The sequence below is a fragment of the Crocodylus siamensis genome, chromosome 2, assembly GCF_052110815.1.
Source record: "Crocodylus siamensis isolate JL-2025a chromosome 2, ASM5211081v1, whole genome shotgun sequence".
In the NCBI taxonomy this organism is placed as follows: domain Eukaryota; kingdom Metazoa; phylum Chordata; order Crocodylia; family Crocodylidae; genus Crocodylus; species Crocodylus siamensis.
The window spans coordinates 264,597,572-264,605,857 of NC_143396.1; the positions used below are offsets into that span (position 1 = coordinate 264,597,572).

An 8,286-nucleotide genomic window follows, 5' to 3' on the forward strand; every position below is an offset into this window, starting at 1 on the left:
GTATAAAACAAGAGACAACAGATGGATACGGACAGACAGAGAGGGGGAGTACAAGGAAACTGTATTGGTCATCATGATAAACAGAGGTCTCAGCCTAGCCACTGGGCATTATTTTGCAGGAGATTGGGAGGAATTAAAAATGTCAGTTTTGCAGCTGTTTACAGGAAGCTGCTCCTAACCATGAAATGCACCATGGGAGGAAATGTGCTTACTTGAAATTTAACAGTGGGCAACGCAGGCTAGCCTCATGGGCTGACTGAAGGTATGAGTCTGCAACTTGATAGTAAATGAGAGATGACAGATAGGATATGAGCCCTGAAAGAGGGAGATAAGTAGTTTGCTTGATGTGACAGAGAAGCAACCAACGGAGTCATGCAAAGGGAACAGTGTCATAGTCAAAGCAAAAGGTTAGGGAAATGAACTTTGCAGCAGAATTCTGAACAGATATGAGCTGGGCTGGGTCGCATATGTCAAGGCAAGACTGAAGGATGTTGGCAAAGAGATTACAAGAAATGACAAGTTTCACCACTGGCAGACAAGGTTCTTTGGGTGAATCTGATATCTTTTGTTAGACCAATTTAACTAGTTGGAAAAAAACTTTAAGCAAGTTTTGGGTTTAAAAACCCTTCACCAGGCTGAGGAAATTTCTGCAGCTGGTACGTGCTCTTCCTGGGGAGTCAGTTGTATGTCATAAATCCAATGTCTATATTTAGCCCATGATTTTTAGTATCCAGGAGGTTGATCAAGTGGAGTTCATAGGCTTGTCTCTGAGAAGTGTTTTGTAAAATTTCTTTGAGGATTAGAACTGTGGGGGTACACCTCTCACCTTGAAGTTTCACCACTCACATTTTAAACAAGGCATACAACTAATAAATTAAAGCATAAAATTGATAAAGTAATATGAAGACTTAGTTCTTATACAGCACATTTCATCAGCAGATCTTGAAATGCTTCCTAAAGGAAGTATTATTTTCCCAAAAAAGGCAGAATGACTTGCTCAAGGCTGCCAGCAGAGCTGAAAGGTGGAAAGAGAATCCAGGCCTCCTGCCTTAAAATCTAGCGGTCTGTCTGCTGTGTCGAGCCACAACACATCTCTGAGAATCCTGAGCAAATAGTTCATCAGATTTCAGCACTGTCAAACCTGCCCCTGAACTCTAGTGCTGATTCACTCTGAAATTGAATCCATAACCAAGGCCTGCTCTAGATCTGACTAATCTGCTCATGTCTAGTAATAATCCACAGCTCCATTACTACTGCCGTTCCATCTGACTGCATTTTATACTAGGCACATTCCCACCCAGCACCTTTATCTTTACCTTTTAAGATGGCTGTTTATTTTATGATAAAAAATATTAAGGCATCACTGGGTACTTAGTATATCAATGAACAGATTGATAACACACTTCTTGTTGGCTTAGAAGAGTGTTTTTTCTTAACAGGTGCACTCTTTGAGGTCTGTCTTTTCACATGAGAGTTTCATTACATTTTTGGGTGAGAAAGTTTAGTACTGCTGCTTGACGGATCTCCCAGGTCTCCACCAAGGGACTGTGTAGAGACATAGACATAAAAAGAGCATGATAAAGATTTTTAAAGAACATGAATGTAAAACACAGCAAAAAAATAAAGGGCCTGATCATCAAAAGTGCAGAGCATTCAGCAGTCACTGGGTACTCCTTGGGGCTCTCTGTGGTCTCCACTGTGAAGATTTATGAGTGTAACTTTGAATAACCATTTTTTAATATCAAGGGCTTTTTATTTATATCCGAGACTTAGAGAGACGTCCGAGTAGCAGTGTGGCATTCCTGGACATCACAGAGGAAAAGAAACCTCATGTTACACACGAGATAACTGTGAAGGAGGACTATACTATTATTTTTTCACTTGTATGGCACCACAGATGTTCATAATTCCTCTATGGACGGGTTCCGTGCCCTGAGAGGCTTGCAGTTTCAGTTCCCAATCCTGCAAACACAGCCATAGTGCTCACAACTGAAGTCAATGGATATTCTCTAATCAGTAGTAGGTTTCTGCAGAACTGGGCCCCGCATTAGATCAAAAGCAAACAGGAGAAACTGGCAAAGCATAGTGGGGACAGTTCTTTATCTGTGTTTGTACAGCACTTACCACAACTGAATTCCTCCTGGTCCCTGACAGGGGCTCCTAAGCTTTGCTGAACAATAATGATAATAATCAAAGGGTAGGAAAAGACAAGGATAGGGAGAAACCAATTGGATTATAACACATTTTATTTCTGGAGTAATATTTAAATCTAGAGGCTAGATATGAAGTCTAGGGAAAAGATTTTCAAATGTCGCTGTGTGTCTTGGGGTGTCTCCATTTCTGGGTGCTAAGCTTGAGACACTTTACAGGGGTCATGTTTTTCAGAATACACCTTCTGAAAATCAGACTCCAGTAAGATGTTTCAAGTTAGGTCCCCAAAATCAACTAGTCAGTTTTAAAAATCGTAGTCATTATTTATACATTTCAATAGACATTGTTTTATTTTGTTTTATTGCATTTGCTTTATTTTACTCTTTTAAATTATTATTATTCAAGGACCTGTTTTGGGTCCTGTTTTGGCTCAGTTGGGAGATCTAAAAATCATAAACCAGCAAATTCAAATATAAGCCAGGATAGTCTCATTCTGCTCAGTGGGTGCATCTACATGAGATGCTACTGCGCAGTACCTGGAGTTACTTTGCAGTAGCACCGGCAAATACCTTTTCAGTATTCCAAAGTAGTGGCTACTACTGTGTAGTAGCCTAATAATACTGCACAGTACCATATTAGCACTCTTGGTGCTGTGTGATGTGCTACTGCTCAGCATTATTTGGCTACTGCGCATTTAGTGTCTTGTGCAGACGTGCCTGGTGTTTAGAACGGTGATTTGCTTCCTGGTGGCTAATTCTTCTGTCAAGAATGACTCTAATGCAACAGACAGAGGTAGTTAACCAAGTTAGTCTGAAGTCAGGTGGAAGGTAAGGTAGATTTGCTCCTTATAGATTAACTAAATCAGAGATGTGTGGGATACGCTTCATAAGTAGTAAGTATACTTGTCTAATTAAACAATCAGCTCTTAGATTTTATTCATGTACTAGATTTTCTTATAACATTATGTATCTGTTCCATATCAATCTGAGGAAAAAGCCCCTCAATAAACTCAGCTGAGTTCAGTAAATAGATCTCACTAGCTGATAACTGAGAAATAATGTGTTTTCCTGAATACACTTAGTTATTAAATCAATGATGAGCTTAACCTGAACCCTGGATTCGAGCACAAAGCCTATTTTGGGGAGCTATAATCCCAACTTTATCACTGGCCTCTGATCTGGGATCTCAACTTCCAATTTGGAAGTGGTTCAGAGAAGGACCTGGACCTGTATTTCACACATATCTAGTTGTTTTCTGTATTTTCCCCTAAAATACCTATTATATTGGAATGTTGGCACAAATTAATTTATGAAAGAGGACTACATGTTCAAGAATGCCTGAACCCAGTCTGATATTATCTAGTGGTTTGAGGAGAGGTCTGGAAATCAGGGGATCTTAGTTCTATTTCAAGCTCTGCCAATGACTTGCTTTTTAACCTTGTACAAATCACTCCACAACCTTCTGCCTCAGTTTCCTAATCTCTGGAAATTGCCACCCACAGGTTCTGTGAGTATTAATTAATGACTGTTTGTTGATTGGCTGATAGATGAAATTGGGTTTAGGAATTTAAGAACAATTACTACTAATAAATCAGTTAATGTACTTTTTTTTTTCTATTCTCAAAATTTTCCCTTTCTATGGGAAAATGCATCTGTGCAATCAAACTGGATACCCAGGCAATCATTATGTAATCTCCATATACCAAAGTCCCATTTCAACACTACCAATTTTAGAGTCTGCCTTTGAAAATGTGGCTCAGACAATAAAAAATATAGAGGATGGGGAGGAAGAAGAGTGGATTGACAACATTAAACCTCTGCTTTTTACTTTATGTTGCATTTCTGATACCAAAGAATACTGAGGAGTTGGTTTAGTAAAACTTTTACGAAGAGACCTATTCAGAGAGAAATGCTGCTACACAGACATTGTGAAGAATTCTCCATGAAGAATGAAGGGCAAATCTAGAAAGCAACTAATCCAGTTCATTTCCTTCGGTTTGTAAAAACAAGTAACTGACATATTTCCTGCTGATGAACGTTCCTGCAGATAAGAGAGCTCCTGACAACAGGAAATTCTTTGCTAGAAGAGAAAGCTTTTACTGTGAAGCCTAACATTCTTCATCTAAGCTCCCAATCAATTAAAAGCAACATCTGGCTAATTATATGCAGGATGAATAAAAATATACAATTGTCCAAATCTCAAAGACTATTCTAACATGTACGTGAACCAATATTTGCATGAAACGCTGACATGCTTCAGTTCTACAACACTTGGGAGCCAGCTCTTATTTGCACTCAGGCCACTTTACATCTCTCTGGTAATATAAAGGGACCTTCAAGTTGGGGTAAATTACATTTACATTGATTTTCAGGTGCCCTTAGACTACTCTGACCTTAATGTAAATAAGAAACAGACCTTTTTTTCCTGAATGGACAAAGGTCTAATCTTGAGAGATGCACAAGGCTTCTTTCAAGGTGCTGAGTGCCTCTAATTCAATGTTATGCAGGATCTGGCCCCAAAGCCCTAAGAATTACTCAGCAGTCAGCTAGTTTTCCTAAAACCATGAAATATGCAAGCAAAGAGAAAACAAAGGTCAAACTGGTCATTTTCGAAGGTTTCAAACTGATGATTTATACTGAGGGTGAAGCATTCAAGTGCTTTAAACTGGCTGTTTGGTCAGTATAACAGAGCTAAATGAAAATTTAAGGGAATACCAAAATGAAATGCTTCAGAGAAAATGTAATAAAGGCTGAAGACATCTTTCCATCAAAAACATTTGAAATCAGCATCTGCCAGAAAAACAAACAAAAAGACAGTTCACTCATCTCCTTGTGCATTTGCAGAGAGAGATTCCAGTTTTGCTTTGAAAGCAAAATTTCTATCACACAAACTTACTGAAAGTCCAGTACAGTGAAACTTTAATTTACCCAAGTAGTAATCTTAGTAGTTTACTCTGTCTTTATTTTTCCACACTGCATTCACGGCTAATAGAGTGTATTTTCCTTTCAGATTTATGTTCTTGCCTTCAGTGCTCTTGAAGAGAAAGGACAGTTCTAATAGAAACAATGATTTAATGTCCACAGTTAACACTTATTAATTCAAGGTTTTTTTTCCCAAGATATAAAGCGGAGTTGTGAAATTGCCTTAGCATTTGAGTTCAAATAATTAACTTTTAACAGTTTTGTAGTTCACAGGAACAAAGTAGGCCGAATTCAGCTCAGTTACAACTCCTCGGAAGCCGATGGAACTATACCAGGAATGAATTTAATCCAACAGTTGGCACCCAAATATTTTTTCTCAGCCCTTCTGTTTTGAGCCTTTTTACAATATGGAACTTGAAACTACAACATAAGCTTCTCCTGGCCCAATGTTGCAGGCCTCACTCAGGCAAGACTCCCACTGAAATCAACAGCAGCTTTGCCTGAGTAAGGAGAGCAGGTTGTTTCCCTTAACTCTTTGTTCTGTTAAAAGTATGAAACAAAATACAGATATGAAATATGGAAGAAGGTACAGTTTTTGTTGTAAAATGACCTTGATTTGACAGGCACAGTCTCAGGTTTCAACAGATGCTGTGGGAAAGGCAGCAGAAGCCAACATGTTCTACAGGCATTTCTGATGATATGCAGGCTTTTTTTTTTTTTAATAAATGGGGAGAGGGGGAGTAGTCTTCTCAGTTTCCATGACAACAATGTCTCCACTTGTCTGTTATTAGATATCATGCACTTCCTGTGTCTAAATTTTTAAGCCAATCAGGAAAGTGTTTATAGATTTTACAGCTTCTGGGACAGTCCCTCTTTAACAAGAGAGCTACTTTAATGACATGTAAGGCTTAGGCTACAAACCTTAAAAGGCCTTACATTTTCAACTGCAAAATGATCACACTTTACGTTGTTTACTGGCTCATGCATGAGATACTCTGAAGGAAACAGGGCTTTCGATGCCTAATTTATTGCCCTCTTTACAAATGCCAATTCTTTTTTAATACTGAGAAAAACTCATTTCCATTGTGTGTTCGTTTTTTATTCTGATTCTCTGCATGTCACAGTGTTAACCTTCTGTGCATAAAAAAATTCAAATCCAACCAATGAGTTTAAAGATCCAGTTACTCCAGTATTGCTCTGGTCTGACATAAATGATACTACAGCCTAAAATTGCTTGTTGTAATAAAAGTTTCCATAAACCAGACTGGGAGTATGATAACACAATAGAATTTGACAGAAACATGTTGATAATACAACCAAAAGCTGACCATGGTCGAAAAAGACTGCTAGAAATGAAAACGCCTGCTTGGCCCAGTGAGGAAATGTCATATATATATTTTGAAGAAATAAACCTAAGAAAAAGTCCAGCTAAGTTAGATGTCAATACTGCAGAAAGGCAAGAAAGGGGAAGCTAATCGAAAACAGGAAAACACCTCTCTTAATAATAGCACTGAACAAATCAATCTTAACACAAGAGATGAGTCCTTCTAAATGTATGCGTGTGTAAAGTACACCATATACAAATTGTAAAGTATAAACAGGCTGTCTCTATAAAATAGTGATTTAAAAATCAATGAAATGCAGGAACAAAAGAAATACAACAGTGTCTGCCTAAGATTAGTAAAATGAATGTTTGTGTCAATGAACTGGAAGCACACTGGCTATGACAATCTCCACATGGGGGCTGGCAACAGACTATTCCTTTCACATTAAATTCATTTTTTCTTGAATTATTATAATTGTCCACCCCAACTGTTCTCTGATGCATTTCCCAAAGCATGGCTTGCATTTGAGAACTTCTACAACTCGGCTCGGGAATCGAAAACAAAACGAACCAAAACACCCTTCTACTCTGGGCCAATCCTGTGATGTCAAAACTCACTGAAGCCAGAGGGAGGTGCAAACGCTTAGCACCTCCCAGAACCAGGCTCAGCGTCTGTGCAGGATCTGGGCTTAGAGCTCCTGGGGAAAATGTTTTATTTTTCTAAAAATGTCTTTCACAGCTGTGAACAAAATTATTACCAGCTTTGGCCAGGCTGTTTCTCCCCAGATAACAGTTATTAGTACCTAATTCGGAATTCAGAATTTAAAAAAGATCAGAACTGATTTGCTATTTGATATAAATTGTAGCCACAGATTGGGGAATTTGGTTAAAACAACAGAGCCAAGGGAACAGCATGAACTACTCAAAGCAGCACAGCCGCAAAATTCGGAAACGGTCCTCCAGTCCTTAGTCACTGGGTATTTTGCTTAAGTTATATGTAACTATTTCACACTGTAGTGGATGAAGTTATTAACACACATGCATGAATACACACACACACACACACACACACACACACACATCCCTAACTGAACAGAGCAAGCATGTTATGCTTTTCAATAAGAAATTAAGTAAAAAGGTAGTTAACCAACTAAATACCCCCCTCCCCAGAGTTGTGGGGGCTTTTTTTTAATGAACTTACTTTAAAAACTAAACTAATCTGGATGAGGTTATTGTCCATCCTGCATCATATTACAATGTGAGCTTGATGCAGTAGATCCTCTGAAATACATATGAAATTTGGGGATTAAAAAGCCCCTGAAAAACAAACAACCCAAACCTCAAAATCAAAATGTGCACAAATGCAGCTGTTTGAACATTTATAGGCTCCTAATGACAATGCTAAACCCCTGAGTCAAAGATTAAAAGACAGGAAATGAGAACCATTTTAGTTACCTTTTAATCTTTGTTTTTTACTCTTGCTCCCTCCTGCATTAGTTGCTGTTGCAGTTTTGTTATATTCTCACAGTTAATCCTTTCATTCTGGTTTGATTCAGTATTTGGAAGGATCCCTCCAGACAGAATGCAGCCGTAACCCAGACTCCATGCTCACTGAGCTATCCTTGTGTCAGAGGTACTGCTAAAACCACAGAAATAAGGAAACTTTCTGCTGGGTCCTAGTGCTCAACAGAACACAGAGACTCCCACAGTACTAGAGCATAAACAACTCTCTTCTTTTTCTGAGTCTTTTGCCAGCACACAGTGGGGAGCACTGTCACATAAGCACTTCTTGCTTTAAATCTAAATGCAAACAATGAACATGGACTTGATCTGATTTCATGTGTCCCACATGTGGGGATCAGGATAGAATGCCATCCCGAATCCAAATCT

The 8,286-nt window shown here is 38.6% G+C and overlaps 1 protein-coding gene across 5 annotated transcripts in view; it reads right to left on the reverse strand.

Annotated features, from left to right (window-relative positions):
• FOXN3 (forkhead box N3) overlaps positions 1-8,001 on the reverse strand; it is a 342,632-nt gene extending 334,631 nt beyond the window's left edge. For 4 of the 5 annotated variants that reach the window (XM_090033874.1, XM_090033873.1, XM_090033864.1 and 1 more), the window contains exon 1: positions 7,852-8,001. The gene's annotated coding sequence lies outside the window, so the exon portion shown is untranslated. Of the gene's footprint in view, positions 1-7,597; positions 7,616-7,851 lie in introns of those variants that run through there. The other variant, XM_090033872.1, reaches the window with a different exon arrangement.
• Between the last annotated feature and the right edge of the window lie 285 nt (positions 8,002-8,286).